This window comes from Etheostoma spectabile, unplaced genomic scaffold, assembly GCF_008692095.1.
Source record: "Etheostoma spectabile isolate EspeVRDwgs_2016 unplaced genomic scaffold, UIUC_Espe_1.0 scaffold362, whole genome shotgun sequence".
In the NCBI taxonomy this organism is placed as follows: Eukaryota; Metazoa; Chordata; class Actinopteri; order Perciformes; family Percidae; genus Etheostoma; species Etheostoma spectabile.
The window spans coordinates 133,309-150,816 of record NW_022605592.1 but is presented as its reverse complement, the minus strand read 5'-3'; the positions used below and the strand labels follow the sequence as shown (position 1 = coordinate 150,816).

The 17,508-nt window shown below is 42.7% G+C and overlaps 1 protein-coding gene and 1 long non-coding RNA gene across 3 annotated transcripts in view; one reads left to right on the top strand and one right to left on the bottom strand.

Moving 5' to 3' along the window:
• Positions 1-17,508, bottom strand: part of cd2ap (CD2-associated protein) — a 90,714-nt gene that overhangs the window by 57,446 nt on the left and 15,760 nt on the right. The gene's annotated exons all lie outside the window — the stretch shown is intronic.
• LOC116686399 (uncharacterized) lies at positions 14,333-17,020 on the top strand. The gene is made up of 3 exons (XR_004331241.1): positions 14,333-14,467; positions 16,286-16,289; positions 17,010-17,020. It is a non-coding gene; the product is annotated as an uncharacterized LOC116686399 (long non-coding RNA).

The following is a 17,508-nucleotide window of genomic DNA, read 5'->3' as shown; positions in this document are numbered from 1 at the left end:
CCTATAGTGAGGAATTTTTTTTTACAAGTGTGTTCGGGGACGGCAGCTAGCAGATAGTGAGGGATGTTTTTCATTGTGTTCAGGGACCGTGCCTCAGCGCATAGTAGTAGAGTTAAAGGTGGAGAGGCCTATCGATAGTGAGACTTTTTTAGGTGTGTTCAGGACAGGGCAGCTCATATAGTGAGAGATTGTTTTTACAGTGTTTCAGAGGGACAGCCAGATAGTGATGATGTTTTTACAGTGTGGTTAGGGACGGCACTTCGCAATAGTGAGGTATTTTATTTAAGTGTGTTCTAGTTGACGGGCAGATAGTGAGTAATGTTTTTTACAGCGTGTTCAGGGGACAAGGCAATAGTTGAGATGTTTTTACCAGTGTGTTAGGGGACAGGCTGTCAGCAGCAAGTGAGGAGATTTGTTTTTTAAACAGCGTGTCTGGGACAGGCAGTAGGAGAATGTTTTTTCGTTTCTACGTCTAGATAAGTGATTTAACAGTGGTTGTTGAGACAGGACGCTAGCCGTGTCGGATGTTTTTATTTCATTGTTCAGGGTGACAGCGACAAACGCACAGATGCATGAAGAACACCATGTTTTAAAAGTTTTGAGAGGTACGACAGCAGCAATATTGAGAGTATGATTTAATCCGATTGTGTGCAAGGGCACCGACACGCTAGCAGATATCTGAAAATGTTTTTCACAGTGGTTCAGGGTGGACAGCACCGTAGCAGAATTAGGAGATGGTTTTTACCTATATGTGCTAGGACATCAGGGATATTTGATAGAAATTGTGTCTTATTACAGTTGTCCATTTGAAAGCAGTCTTGTTACTTTCAAATATAAGTGTCAATTTGACTCTATAAGATCAGTCACTACATAAAAAGTCATCGCAAGACACTAACAGAAGATAGTAGTCTAGACCACACGCTGTATTTACAAGAGCGCCAACCTTCTAGTATCTAACAGATAGATTCCTCCCCTGGATATCTGGCTCGCAGCTTTTACTGTCCCTCCTGATACCAATACCCAACCGATAACAAGGGTGGTAAGAATCACAACGTTTAATCACATACAATATATTGTTGATGTCGTTGCAACTGATGAACATTTACTGACAAAATCTACAAGTCCGCCCAATATGAGCTACAACAGACACACTCATTACTGATCCAGGCTGTATCATTGACACCCCATGAATGCTCCATAATGCCTGTGAAACAGAACTCCCCACTCACTCCACCCATCCAGTCTAGGATGCAGAAGTGTTTTGCTGCTCTATCGCTTTAATTATCGGGACCATGATGACATGCTAACATAAAGCTGCTGCAGTTGTCTATCCTCGGCTGCTGGCCCGTACAAACTATGACAATTGGTGCACTGATAGGTTGACTAAAGGGGGGAAAAACACTCATTCTTAGATGCATTGCAGATTCTCCTTCGAGACCATCCGCTGCTTGATACTGATATGTAACTGAATCGCTTATCAGCAAAAAGAACTACGAAAATTCCGCAGAAATATTTATCATGTGCCTGCATTGGGCCACTCCACACACACACACAATGAAACTCGAGTAGGCATCAGTTGGTCAACAGGCCGCCAGAGAGCCGCGACATGAGTAGGTGTGTGTGTGGGTGTGTGGTGTGTTGTGTGTCCTGACTTGTTGCTGTGATTATTCCTCAAGAAGGATCTAGATATCCGTTTACAATGTTGTAGTTGGCATTGGTTTCCCTGCGTGAAACTTACGGCTGATGAGGCCCAGAGTTCATGTCTGCGTCCGGGCACAAGATTTCCTACATGTTTTACAAAAATGACGTCTGTAAACTAAAAATGGAGGAGAGAGAGCATTTGTCTGTTCAGAAGAATCCATCCTGCATCCCCCCCCCCTCTGTCCTCTTCATATCAAACTGGTTGCTATGTGATTAATCCGCAGATTACGGGCCAGCAGTCTTTGTTTTCAATGATTAGTATCGAGGGGTGAGGTTAGCCTACGCGAAAGTCTTAGTCGCTAGACCCCAATGTTCATTCTGCATCGGCCACAAGAATTCCCTACATTCTGACCAACTATGCATGTTCTAAAGAGTAAAAACTGGAGGCGAAGAGAGCAGTATTTTTTGGGAAAAAGACTCGCTGAATCGCGCCAGCGTGCATGGTATTTTCTCTATTCTCTCGGCATTGGTATAAGCAACGGCCACAATTTAAGTCCTACGACGACTCCATATTACATTCCCGGCGACCAGCAACAACATTAACTACATTTGTGACCTACATTGAAGTCTGAAGAGTTCAAAACTTCGGAGGAGAGAGAGCATTTGTCGGGAACCTTCCCAATAATTCTTACCGCAGCCCCTCACTCTGTCCCCCACTCTCTAGCTCTGAAACATTCCGCCCTAACACACACATTGGAAAATCTGATCGATCTGAAAACGGACATACGTAAACTGGATTTGGGAGAAACCTGCTAGATATCTAGCAACCCTTCCAGCGCAATAACACCCAAAGTCTTTTGCCCTTCTGTTTTAAACTTTTGAATCATGTTTCTCTACTTAAAGTACTGCGACGACAGCACGGTCCCAAAGAGGGGCGTTTTTGAGCGATGTTGAAGATATTCCCGAACATTTCCCATCCATGTCTATGGACATTTTTTTGCGTATTTTGCTTTTCGGTAAACACGCGGCAAACTTGTGGGTAAATTCAAGCCCCCCGCCATTCCGCTACAATACCCACCTTTCGGTGTAACTGTGTTTGCGCGTGTTGGCAACGCGTGGACTATAGTGGACATAAACAGGCGGAAATAATATAAGTTGGCAAGAATCAGTCATTGGGGCCGAGTGCCTTAGTGGATCAAGCACATCGGCAGCCTGAAGTATTATTATTCACTAAGTTTTTTTTCGATTTAATGTTACTGTCTCCAGACATGTTACAATCAGAAGCAGAGTGACTGAAAGAGTATTGCCACACAGCTTGAGTTTAGCCTTGACACCACAAAATGTGCCAAAAAGACAATGCATTGACCTCCCCGCCTCTCACAACATTTCTCGTCACCCCTTCCTTTTCTCTCTCTGTTCCTCCTCACTGCTGTCTGGAGTGGATCGTGTGGTGAGTAGATATGAGGCGCCTCCATGAGACGCTGCTGACACTCGCGGAACCCAGTGGTCATCTCAAGAACGTGTAGCTCGAGTACATGATCAGAGCGGTAGTCAGGGATGGCTGGATGGCGGGTAGACCTAACGGTAAAAGAGGGGCCTTCCCCGCCACTTTTGTCATGTGAGAAGAAACCTGTTTTAGCTGTAGGTTCTTGCATGTAACAGTATTGCTGTTTGTGCCTGCCCCGTCTCGTGAGTCATATGTAAAGGGGAACTAGTTTTGTTGCAACCTGGAATCTCTTTTCCTATGTGTTTGGTGTCAACAAGTGACTGCTGTGACCACAATCGCTCTACATTGGTCCTATTAAACTGAGCCGCATGAAAAAAAAAAAACCAAGCGGTGGCAAAACATGCATACAGTGTAAGGTAATAGTCACATGGATCGTTTGCCAATGGATCAGGTGGGTAAGTAGGAGCGCTGTACTCCCAACGCCAGAGGTTCCGTTTGGGAAATCCAGACGTGACTGATTTCCTCCTATTCTGTCCCCTCTCTCTCTCCTTTTAGGTCACCTAACTGTCATGTCAACCTGAAGAGCGAAAAGCAATAAAAAAGTCAACTTGTCTCCTTTGTATTTACCTACACAAAAGTGCTGTTTTGAAACTGACAAACTCCGGTTCAAATTGCGAAGGAGGTTCCACCTTCTGTTAAAGAGTAGATCCTTTTTAAAACGTAACATCCCCGAAATTAGCGTTTGCAAACCCCACCAGACTCCATTAATAAACAGTATCTTAGCATGTGGACTTACACTCTGTTCAAATGTGACCGAAAAAATAAACATTATGAAAGCTGTGTTTGGGTCGCCTTTTTCCACTTTTAACATCCCCACAACTCTAAGTTTGGTTGAAATGACACATCGTTTTGCTGGGGGTACAGTACAATATGTGTTGGCTCTATACATGCTATAAGTACTCGCTTCTTGTTGTTGATTAGTCTAGTACTTATAGCGTTTACTGGTTATTCAAACAGGTCTCAAAGAGCTTTTAAAAGGTCCTTCCTCTGAAGGGTACCTTTTTCCATATATGTTGCCAAGCACTTAGAATATTAAATCTGATCAGTCAAGGCAAAACGGGCCCTTATGATTAGAAATACCACTGATCAATGTCCTGTAACTCCATTGTGCTTGTTTCTCTTCCCGCCGCTATGCAGCGCATCTCTCTTAATCTGGACCAATGCAAAGATTGCTGTTCCCAGTCAAGTCACTTGCAACACCCAACAATAGCGACAACAAGGTCCGTTTAAAGAAACGCTAGTTATGCCTTTAACTCCCATTGGGTTGAATAGTATGCTCGTTGACGACAATGTAGAGCTGTTGTCCATCAGAGATATCCTAATTGAGCCGGAACAGATCATGCAGACTGTACGTCCTGCGGCTGAGTGTTTGTATCACAGACTTCAGCAGATGTTTTGACCTGCTTGTTAAAAAAAATTGTTTAGAGTCACATCTGGATGCTGTATGCTTGGTTGAAAAGAGTATTTCTTTGTTTGCCGTTAATGTTTGACCAAAGCAGTTTTACTAATTACTAATTACCTCAGGGTTTTTCCTGGCTCACGTGGGCCTCTGGGGGACTACGGACGGCAGACTGACCAGGTACCGCTATAGTTCCCTGTTTTTGACCATGAAATCTAGCATTTTCTCACTGTTATTTCTGGAATTTTATGAGCAAACATGCATAGTATCGCTTGAATACATAACCCTAATTACAAACCTGGTGTAAAAAACATCCCGTTTCTTTATTTAACCGCAATTTAATGACTACATTAGACTTAGTCTTAAGGGGTTTGACTGTTGATGGTAATTCTTGTTTTTTGTTTATGCCCCAATAGACTGGCCTCTGTGGACGGACATGCCACGCCATCACTACCAGGGACGTTGTAGAGCTCCTCTGTGCAGACCTATGCAACACCATCACTAACATTACCGCTTAAGAGCTTCCTCTAGGTGGACAGACTATGCAACACACCATCACTAACTGACGGTTGTAGAGCGTTCCTCTGGTGGACGACTAGGCACGCCATCACTAACAGGGTACGTTGTAGAGCGTCCTCTGTGGACAGACTATGCACACCATCACTACAAGGGACGCTGTAGAGCGTCCTCTGTTGGACAGACTATGCAACACCATCACTAACAGTGACGTTGTAGATCGCCCTCTGGTGGACAGACTATATGCAACCCATCACACATGTGACGTTGGTAGAGCGTCTCTGGGGGACAGACTATGTACGCCATCACAACAGGGACGTTGTAGAGCGTCCTCTGGTGGCAGACTAATTCAACGCCACCACTCATGGACGTTGTAGAGCGTCCTCTGGTGGAGACTATGCACGCATCATACCAGGGCGTTGCAGAGCGTCCTCCTGGTGGAACGACTATGCAAGCGCCATCACTAACGGGACGTTGTAGAGCGGCCGCTGGAGGACAGACTATGTAATGCCAACCTCATCCACATGGTTGACCGTCATTATTTGCATTATAAATGATTCTTATGAATGCATATTATAAGAAATACCATAAAAAAAGGTTTTTTTCGTTCTGGCTCTAATTGTTCATCATCATTATTTCGAGACAATACTTTTACAGTAACTTTAGATGTGTACACTCTGAATGACCCAGTCCCAAGGGATTTTTTTCTGCAGCTTGGGAAAAAGCTGTTTGTGTGGACTCTTCTGGATTTCTGGTTAAATTATACTGGTGTGCCGTCTTGGGCCGGTCTCCCTCGCAAAAGAGATTCAATCTCAAGGGATGTCCTGGTTAAAAAATGTGATAATAAACACATTATTATTTTATTTTATGAACACCTGGAGAGTCGTACAGCAACTCCAAATCAAACTGAAATTATGCTCATATTCCTAGTTTATGGTCTGCTTGTTTCAACGTTTGTTTGGTAAATTGCTCTACAACACATTTTGGAGAGGATTTGAAAATGCTATTTTTAATTTCTAGTTCTTTATCATATTTGGTGCTGGTATTTTGCAGGAACCCCTGGCTGTATTGCCATGGAGAATAACCTATTGAGCGCGACCATTCTCAGACCTTAGCCGACTGGGGCTCAGAGTCCATCTGGATTGGTGTATCTTGTTGAGAGAACTTAAAAAGATTTACTTACGTAATGGGTTCCACCAATTTTACTAGATTTGCCATTATCCAATTACCTTCTACTGCTCTAGTAGAAGACTCCGTTTTGTGTAATCAAATCCTGTTGTCTGATGTCACTGCTCTCGCACTTATGATCACGATAAGCACCACTGGGCCGGTCTCTACAGCGTTATTTGGTATTCAAGCCCACCCTCGGAGCGTCAAGTTTTACTCTTTGATCAATATTAGCTACTGTCAGTGGTTTAAATTCTACTTTGTGCAGTCTGCCAGTAAATGGCAGGGAGCTACGTTAGCAGACCAGCTGTCTGCACAGAACGTCTGATGTCTGTCAGATGATTATGTGGCAGGCTTTCTGTCATATCTTGCATGAAACTGAGTGTTTACAGTGATCTCTGTGCTCTAATTAGTTGAAGCGTCTAGTACTGACCGTCCATACTGCCTGGGCTTGCTGTAATTTGTGAATATTCACACCAATAACTTGCATGGGGTGCCATGTTCTTGTATTATTCTTGGTCTGCTTGCACATGACCTAAACAATACGATGTTTATGATCTGCTTGTGGAGGTCGCTACTAATAAACTGCTACTTTAACATCCTCATTAATTAAAGTGCTGTGACATTCAATATTCAAATTAATTTGAAACTCATTTGGCATCACATTATTCCACCCAGTTTCCTACAACCTTCGCCAAACCACAGTATCAGGGTTTGGTTGGGTCGGGTCATAGTCATCTCTTTTAATGACTCTCGAATACACCCATTGCAGCTTTACTGGAATCTGCCGTTTCTTGTAAGATATATACACAGCCACTGTGAAATGCGTCCTACGTGCAGTTTGATGCTCTGCTCATCACATCATTTGCCTTCCTGTCTTTCACCCCCTTCTCTCTCCGTTCTCTCTCCTTTTCTCCACTTCTACACTTCCTCCGTAGATAGGATAGTTATCACTCAGCAGCCATTAGCCGGTTAAGACTTGCTTCCTGACAACGTTTGCGGTCACTGAGACCTACGCACTTCCTGCTTTCTTAAATTTGTGTTGTCGCTGAGCAATCGGGGGGGAATGAGACCTGTCGTGGAGAGATGGTAAGGAGTGCTTTCATCATGGATTCCTTGACATGACTTTATGTTGTTATTGACAGTGGTTTTGAATGAATGTAATCAATGCAGATTTTTATCAAAGTAGAGATGTCGGTGTCGGTATATTGGTTTTTATTGTCTTTGGGGGGGGAATTTGCATCCCCTGTCCTACTGTGTCATTGTCTTGGGGATTTACCGGGCTGTACACCCTCCATTTTCCATTGCTTCTGCTGGTCAGTGTTTCATGGTGTGTAAGAGTCTGATCTGACTGTAGAATAGAAGGAATCATTTTTCTGCTACGTTGGTGTAGTAATCTAGCTCACTAGCGCCCCTCGGATTGGAGTTGTGGTAGACTCCCAGTCAGAAAATGGGCTACCTCGACATCGCGTCAGAAAAGTCCATGGGGTTATTTCCGCTTGGCAAACCGACTTGACATGACATGGGGATGTGGCATTTCCAATTCAATTATTTCATTTGAAAGTTCAATTGTTTATTCTTCGGGTCGTTTGCTTGTGATACTCTTATTCTCATCTACATCACCCTATGCACATGCATAGCGCAAGACTTTGCTCACATTCCTTGTTGGTTGATTTTAAACAAAAAAGTGAACTATATATGGTTACCGAGCCGTTATTTTATCTGACGTATTAATATATAAATCACGTTGATGGACATTCTGCCCCTTGTAATGTTAAAGTAATTTTATTTGGCACAAAAATTGGAATTTGTGGATATTGTCTTAGTTCTACGTTTGGACTACAGGTCCCACTAGGGCTGGCACTATAATTTTTGTTTCAGTCTCATCCGCAAGACTTTGATATAACTTCTTTTCTGCTTATAGAACAGTAAACTTTCTCTCCGACCCTTCCCCTTAAGACAGGTAGCCATGTGGGCAACGTGTGGATGTGCGTAAACGTAGTCGGACGGGTTTGTTATGGGGCACATATATCCACACCATTTTTTTCGTTTTTCCAAAAACTGCCACTTCTAGCCATCTCACCAAGCCCACTCTTGGATTGAGGCACTCATTGTAATTATTAATGCGTTCCCTCTCCTCCTCTTTATTTTTACATGTCCCTTGAAATCCATTTTCATGTAGATAAAGTCATATAGAGATTGTTGCCGGATCCACTCACTTGCTGTGTCTAGTGCGCATTTCTGTCTTACCCTTTTCTATTAAAGAACCTTGGCGTTCACTCCTGACAACGTATGGCCCATCTGGAATGTATACAGCTATGGTAAACTTGTGAACTGTAAAACTTACAAGTACACTGTCAAACGTGGTTGTGGAAGACAAAAACCCACAAGAACACACTGAGAGTGGCTTTGTTATCAGTGTTCTGAAGACCGGATGGTTCCATGTCCACTTCATCACCCCACTGACCTCGGCCACCGCAGATACCCCGAGCTACCAATCCCACCTGCCTGCCTGTCTCAACAGTGTGAACGCTGTTCCTCCTGTGTTTAATGTCTATTTTGTGTTCTCACTAAATCATTGACCCGCAGTGCCTGCACAACTTCCATATCTGCTGACATGTGATGCTGTTTGCATGCACAAAAAACAGCGTAATGCGCGTTCATCGTTAAGTGTTGAGGCCACGGCTAACCTGCTGGAGCTCTCCGACTGTAAATGGAACGCTTCAACTTGGGTGTGATAGATTGATCTGTACTAGGCTGAACGATATTGTGTTTTTAGCATCAATCATCGCAATGTGCCATTCTCAATAATCGCATTGGATGACGTCTAGGAGTTTTGAATAATCCTTTTTTTTGCTGCTGTGATAGAAAAGTAAACTTTCCACATTCTCCTTTTACTTGATTCTTCCCATCCCAACCCTTCCCCTTTAAGACTGATCCATGGTGGGCAAGCTTGTTGGATGTGCTGTGTTTATTCGCCGGGTGTATGTTCTACGAAGTGAGGCTCTCTGTGTGTAGTACGTCCCCGGAGGTAGCACGTGCGGAACACTGTGATTGTCATCGTTTGATGGTAGTCCAGTGAATTCTACAGGTAGTTTATTTCGGTGCAAATCTGTAACTCTATCCACCTCGTATTAATTATTAATTTTCCCCCGCAAAAGCTGCTAACAGCCATGCTCCAGCTAATATAGTTTAGCCTAAAGAAACAAGCATAAGCTGCTACCCACCAGCTAAAGCAATATCTTTAGCTAAAGAAAACCAGCAGCAAGTAATGTCCCAGCCAGGTAAAAGCTAAGATAGTTTTAGCCGAAAGAAACAAGCGAAAGCCTGCTACTACCAGGCCTAAGCTAGATGTTAGCCTAAAGAACAGCAAAAGTGCTACTACCAGGCTAAAGCTAATCCTGTTAGCCTAAAGAAACCAGCGAAAGCTGCTAACTAGCGCTAAAGCTAATAATGTTAGCCTAAAGAAACCGCAGACAAAGCGAGCTACAGCCAGGGTAAAGCTAATAAGAGGTTAGCTTACTATCCAAGGGTCTTTTACGTCCCCACCAACGTTCGGTTCGGAAGCCGCGACACTGCACGTAACAACTCAGTCTACAACAGAGTCTGTTCTTTGGTCTAACGTCAGTTCCACTGATTAACTGTTGTTCTTGGTCCACACACACGTTTGTTGCTAGTGAGCGTATCATGCAGGTCTGAATCAGTTATCACACAAGGAGCTCTGCGCTAGTCTACCCCAACCTGACCTTTAACGGAAGCATGCATGCAGCACTGTCCCGACACGTTAGCCTGGATTGATTATTATATGAACAAATGGTGTCATGCTAGTCAACCATCGTATTCTCACCTGATTGCCCCTGCTCCAACACCACCACTGAAGACGAGTACCCGTTTAGTCACAGCTGACTTTCTTTTGGGTGTTGAAGCATTAAACGTTTACAAAGGAAACGGTTTCACCTTAAAATATTTTTTTTTTCATTTATTTTTTTCTTTGTAGATAAATCCCCTACAAAATCACCGCAGTAGTCGAGAATGATTTATTTATTTCCAATATAGCTCTGCATGGTCCATCTTTTAAACAATTAACGCTTTTTTCTTTTTTTTCATATCGCACAAAAAAACATATTATGCAGGGGAAACAATATTGCAATGCAAAAAAAATCAATCATCGTGCCGGCCTATTCTATATCACGACACACACACACACACCCACACACACACACCCCACACCCACACCACACACACACCACCCACACAGACACCCAGCTGGATATCCTGTCCAGGGTATTGCAATCACCTGTTTGGAACAGGATTGAATTGTGAACTAGGTCCATTGTCCATCCACACACACCCACACACACACACACACCCACCACCACACACACACACACCCACCACACACACCCTCCAATCACTCTTTGTTGGTGTATGTTAAAGTAATAATCATGATAATGTCTTTATAAAACCATTAATTTGTTTTTGAGATTTAAAACCACAGACACCTCTTGGTGACTCTTCTGGGGGTCTGGAAGCCCTTGAAAGCAAAAAACGTTTTCACCTTAGACTTCAGTGGTAACCCTAGCCAGCGTACAGGAGTGACATTTCCTGAGGGATTGTAGGATCATCTAGGGTCTTTGTCAGGTCACACCAGCTTGCTGGGGGCCTTTTTAAAAGTGTAACACCCCCAAACTTGCTCGTGGTTTCCTCTGACAGACTTGTTTGCGGGGCCAGATTGCCGAGTTGACAAGAACAAGATCCAAGAGTTTGAGAGAACTAAAAAGAATAGTTCTAATTTTGTTTACTTTTTCATTTTGTCAAACACAAGGCAGTTGTTGTCAAAATTCAGTTTTAAGGTACCTGTGTTTGCCCTTGGTTTATAGGCCATTTGGAAAAAATGCCGGGTCCATTTGCCATTTGAATTGGGCTCGAACAGGGTCCCTGTAAGCCCACTGGTCTGCACCAGACTTTGTATAAACTGGTTTGTGCCAAAGCAAGGCAATTTATTATTGTAGCATGGCTCTTTCAAACACAGAACCATACAATTCAATTGCCTAGGAGGCACGAAATCTGGGATTAACATTTCAACCCAGTTACTTAGAAAATAGGCCTTCTAGAAAATGATATTAGAAATTAACTGCAATGTTTATAGCCCTGACCCTGTTGGGTGAAGGTTGACCGTGGACTTTGTGGGCCGTTGTCAGGAGGCCTCCAGGCTGAGAGCATGGGGCAGTTGCTTTAACAGCCTGGCTGTGTGATGTTGATCGGCTCATTAGCGAGGTTTCATTTAGCATAGGTTGGCCGCATCTAGTACAAGCTGCAGCACTGACCACGTTTATAGTTAGGGTTGATTTTTGTTCTTTAGCTCACCAATGGCAGATTGTCACCAGGCACATTTATGCCAAACTCATGCCCTGTGTTTTCACATGTCCCCCTTCCATTCAATTTATGTTCCTTGATTATCTCCCCCCCCCCCCCCCCCTTTTTTGTTTTCATAACTTGTTGCTATCTCAGCTACCTTTTGTTTTTTGGTTCACATGCTCCTAGGGCTGCATCACAATTTTTTTTATTATATATTATAGCCATCATCCCGGCTTAAGTCAATATTGACCATTTCATCATCTTAAGAATTTCACAAATAACAAGCTTCACAAGTACAAAAATCACTTAAATTATTTTATTCAAACTAGAACAAGATTTCGTAAACAGACAGCTTTTTTTAAGTAAAACAACACCCTTTAACACCACCCCCCCTGATTGATTTTTTAAAAAAAACTAAAGTAAATATATTTTTTGATAAAACAACTTCTGATCTTTGGTTTCCCATCTTTTTGTATTAAATCAACTTTCTCAGCCAGGTGCCAAGTAACACAATTGTAAATGTATCCTGTTATTCTTTGCTCAAGGTTTTTTTAGCTAACAGCAATAGTCTATTCAACCTTTGCAGGCTTGAGCATCGCTCTGAAACGCTCCTCTGCCAGCGAGCTGCTTGCAGGGAGACACACGTTGTTGTTGGCTAGTTCTGCCGACTCGAGGAAGCTTGGCTTGTGTACTTACTTTCCCCATGCCACCGTGGATCCCCCTCTTTGTCTGGTGGAGGGTTAGCATCACAGTGGTGTCATAGGTTTATGAACCATGCGAATGTTGACTGAGGACAACTGGAAAAAAACTTTTGGAATTGATCTTAAAGACTTAATTATAAAAATAGTAAAAAAAAAAACTTTAATGACATTTTTTCTTTGTGAATGAATATTGTATTGTAAATTTAACTAAATATCTTTCCTTAAATAAACGGGGGCCTACGTATACAACCCCTATGTTAAATACAGGGGCATAAAGTTAACACCCCCTATGGTTAAAATCAGGGGCCCTAAGATTATACACCCCCCTATGTTAAAATACGGGGCATAAGTATCACCCCCCTAATGTTAAATACAGGGGCATAAGTATAACACCCCCATGTTAAATACAGGTCCGAAGTATACCACCCCTATGTTAAAATGCCGGTGGCTTAATTATACACCCCCCCCTATGTTAAATCAGGGCATACGTATACAACCCCTATGTTAAAACTACCGCGGCATAAGTTCACCCCCCTATGTTACTACAGGGCATAATTATACACCCCCTATGGTAAAAATACATGTGCATAATGTATACACCCCCCTATTTTTAAAATGTCATGGGGCATAATATCCACCCCCGATTTTTAAAATCAGGGGCATAAGTATACACCCCCTAATGTTTAAATACAGTGTGGCATACGTATACACCCCCTATGTGAAAATCACGGGGGCATACGTATACACCCCTTTTCGATGTTAAATTCCCCCAGAGCCTGTAAATTTTACTTTTTAAAGGCCATTTTTTTTCCTGGATCAGGTTACAATGCATCCTGATAACACTCCCTTGGCCTTGAAATTAAAATTCCCCCACCATCTCCCATACTCTTTTCATCTTCCCTACGATTGGCATGGTTGTTTTCAGTTAGCTAATAGCTGGTTGGTTTTTGCATTGATAGATGTTTTGTGGAAAGTTCCCCGCTAGCTTCAGGTGTGGTGTGGGTGGGTTGGTGGGTGGTGGCGGGTATTTGTATTCCAAAATCGATGCATACAGCTTTGGAATGCAGGAAGTAGTCTTCATAAAATACAAAAATCAATTTTCTATACAATTTACAAATGTTATCAGGTCTTTTTATTGATGTAAGTATGTTTGGTTATCTAATCAACTAAAGTTGTGTACTATAAATTAATGAAAGATTTCTCCACATTTCAGTATGAACACATATGCAAAGAGTATAGTGGGAGATGTATCAGACTATTGAAAGGAAATTAGTAGGATCCACAAATTCATGATTTTGCCATGTGTACAAGCATAATTATTTAATCATAACACTAAAGTATGCTACATTCAAGTGGCGAGAAAAGAAAGCTTCCATTTTTCTGTGTCTGGTGTTTGTTTTAGGAACTGAAGAAGGAATCCAAAGATGTCAAGGCCACAAACTTGAGCCCCAGAGGAGGCCTCTCATCCACAGAAGAGAGAGAAGAGTGCAGAAGCGAACGTGGCCACTGGTTCAGAGGATGAGCTTCCTCGCTATCCCACCTGGAGCTTCTGCCTTCAGCCACCAGCAGCTGCACAGATTAAGAGGCTCTAGTTTTGTTTGGGTAAAATGATAACCTGTATTATTATGTTTGTTTTGTGTACAGTATGAGTGGAGGGTGTTATGTGGTTACTGCATGGTGCATGTGTTGCGGTGTGTCAATTTATACACACAAATCACAAAAGAAGAAAGTCCAAAGACTCTACTGGCCAAAGGTTTATTTAGATGAAAGTTTTTATATTGAATTGTAGTACGTAATAGAGCTGAAGTACAAGCCTTCTTCACAAAGAATTCCAATATGATATTAAATCTAAATAAAGCTCTAAAACTTCTTGGACCTAGTCATGGCTATCACCAGACCAAGCTCAATCTTCTAAGAGCAGGGAGTCCCAGCTCTGTATTTTCTCTGCACAAGAAGTGCTAGCTGCCTGTCCCCTGAACACATTGTAAAACATCTCCTCACTATCTGCTAGCTGTAAGTAGGTAAAGTAACTCATGGAAAGGTAATCTGAAGAGGTGTGTTTTGATATGTGTTTTGAATGTGTCCATGTCAGTACGGTCACGGATGTGTATGGACAGGGAGTCCCAGAGGGACGGGGCTGCAATGGTGAACGCTCTGTCACCCCAGGTACGGTGCTTGGTCCTGGGGAATAACACCAACAATAGTGTTAGCCAAGATGCTAACGACATTGATAACTAAGCCAAACAGTGCCGTCACTATAATTTTTGTGATTTACAGGCAATCGGTTTCTTGCAGATTGTCACGTTAATGAGAATACAGCTGTTAGAAGTTAACATATGACGTCGAAGGTCAGCTAACATTAACCTTAGCGGTCTACATGAAGCTCCCAGCTATAAGCTCCTATCACTGGCGACCCAGTTAGAAAACCAGAACCAGCTAACTAATGATATCATAATCTTTTCTCTTATCCCGTGCTGCTGCAACAGTGTGAATTTCCCCATTGTGAGATGAATAAAGGATGTTGAATCTTGACGGATGTCGATTTTAAAGTCATGTTAAAACTATTCATCTTTCGATTCCCAGCCGCAGCCTGTCACTCCCCCCTGCCTCACAACGCCTTTGTGTTTCTCACTACCGTTAACTAATTGTTCATCAGACATGATATGACATAAGCATTTTGTTTTCCCAAAATGGTCTCAGTTGGAGCCCTGGATAACATGCACAATGAGACCAAAGGTACCTTTACAAAAGCACGAGAACAGCAATATTGGTTCTACATAATCAAAAAATTAGAGAGAAACAGCCAAAACAACGCTTCAACATAGAAAAAAAACGTCTGTGTGTGTGTGTGTGTGTGTGTGTGTGTGTGTGTGTGTGTGTGTGGTTGTTTGTGGTGGCTGATGCTTTCTGACGACTCACAACCGACAAAATATTCAGCGAAAGAGAGAGTGAGGGATTTCCCATGCGCCTGACTGCTTCCCGTGCAGCAGGTTGAGCAGCCTCTAAAAATAAGCGGGCTAACTGGCACTGAGGTATTTTGTGGTGCTATGGCCCTTTAACACATGACTCATAGCAGAGAAACTCAACTAGCATGGCTCACTTCACTGCCAAAACAAAAACAGAAAGGGTACACTGCACTGCGTCGTGTCTCCCCGTCACCCTGCATGTCTGTCACAGCTTCTGCAGGTTTCATCCAGTCAAATTGAAGACTTTGTGAGACATTTTAAAGACCACTGAATGCCATTTAGACCTAATCACACATCAACTAGCCCTGAGATTCTTTTTTTTTCAAGCAAGTACGCTTACTTGCACTTCCCCATAGCTGAAGAAGAAAAGAATCCCTTTTTTATGTCGCGGTACATCAGAAAGAAAAATTTTGAATTTGTACCCTGCAAAAACCTGGGGTAACACAACACACACACCCCCACCCACACACCACACACCACACACACCACACACACACACACACACACCACAGCACACACCACACACACCACACCAACCAACACACTTCATTGGTTAAGCAACACAAGATTGACGGCTGTGTGTCTACTGTCCCTCTGACACCACCACCATCGGCCCCAACACTCCAGCGGCCTGGGCCAAACACCAAGGAGGAACTGGCCCTGACCAGTGATCCCAGAACAGTCATCCCCTCTACAGCAAACACTCAGCATACTCCACTTTAAAGGAGGATAAGGGGAGCAGCGGTTCAAGCAGGGGGAGGAAGTGGAGTGCCTGCTCCGTCTAACTGACTGAAGAAAGATTCTTTCTTCTTATTATTATTATTAATTATCTATTATTATTTCATATATTATAATAAACTGCCACAGCCAATCACCAATTGCTTTACAATTTGAAGCAAGTTCTTACATGATGTCACGTTCACGTTGCGCCGTGTACACCGTAATTACTGAGTATGACAAACTGTTGACGTCGGCTCCCTGGCTGTATTTTTGTCTGAAGAGGGTCAAAACCTCATCAAGTTTGGTTGAGACCAGTCAGACATTATGGATCAGGCGGTGAAACCACTCTGCTTAATGTACTGCCAGGCGAGGCAAGTAAAACTCTTCTCTCAGTCTCAGCTAGTAATGAGTCCACCTACTGTTCGGGGGGGCACTGCACTGATGATCAACTTTGAATAAGACTATTTTTAAGCTTATTAAGTAGTCAGCTCAAAGCAGTACAATGCAACCAGGCTAGACACCTGACGTGCAGACAACACAAACTGAGCGAAACACAAATAAACAAGTCAGCCACAGCCCCAGATAGAGTTGAGACTACAGTGGCTTGCATTAGTTTACACACCCATGTGAAAGTTTATTAAAAAGAGGAATAAAAAAGCATCTTTTGGAAATTGATCTTAATGCCTTAATTTTTAAAAAAGGACAATCCATTTTCTTTATTAATGAATAATGTATTGTAAATAAAAAAATGTTCTTCCTTAAAATACAAGGGGCATAACTATACACCCCCCTGTGTTAAATTCCCATAGAGGCAGGCACATTTTTATTGTTAAAGGCCGGTTATTTCATAGATCAGGATATTATGCATCCTTGGCCTTTGGAATTAAAATACCCCACCCCCCATCATCACATACTCTTCACCATACCTAGAGATTGGCATGGTGTTACTTCTATTAGCCTAATAGCTGGATTGTTTTGCACTGAGAGATGATCTCATGGAAAGTTTCCCATGCCTATCTCTAGGGATGGTGAAGGGTCTGTGAGGATGTGTAAAAGCCACTGTATCTGTCCATGTAACCACAGGAAGAAATACAGTCTGCTGTAGTAAACAAAACAAGAAGCAACGCTGACCGACAGGGTCATACTCTGCACAGTTAATGGCCCAACTTCCACATGACTAGACGTGAAGCACGGGGACTTTCTGCCTCCAGAGATTACAGCACCTCTGCAACCACACAAACACACCCTGCCTAAGAACGCAGGCCATTCAACTCAATCTCACCTAAATCCCCACTGAACACACTCCTATACACGTACTGTGTTTGTGCACTTATGATGTTTAGGATTGTACAGGATTTTGCCCACTTACCTAATCTTGAAGACACTAGTTATTGTGGTCTTCAGTGAAGGAAAAGCAACACAAAATCATTAAAACTATTTCAGAATGTTTGCTTTCCTATTCATTTTAAACAGTCTTTATTGGGCACCCAGATAGCTCAGTTGGTAGAGCGGGTGCCCATGTATAGAGGTTTA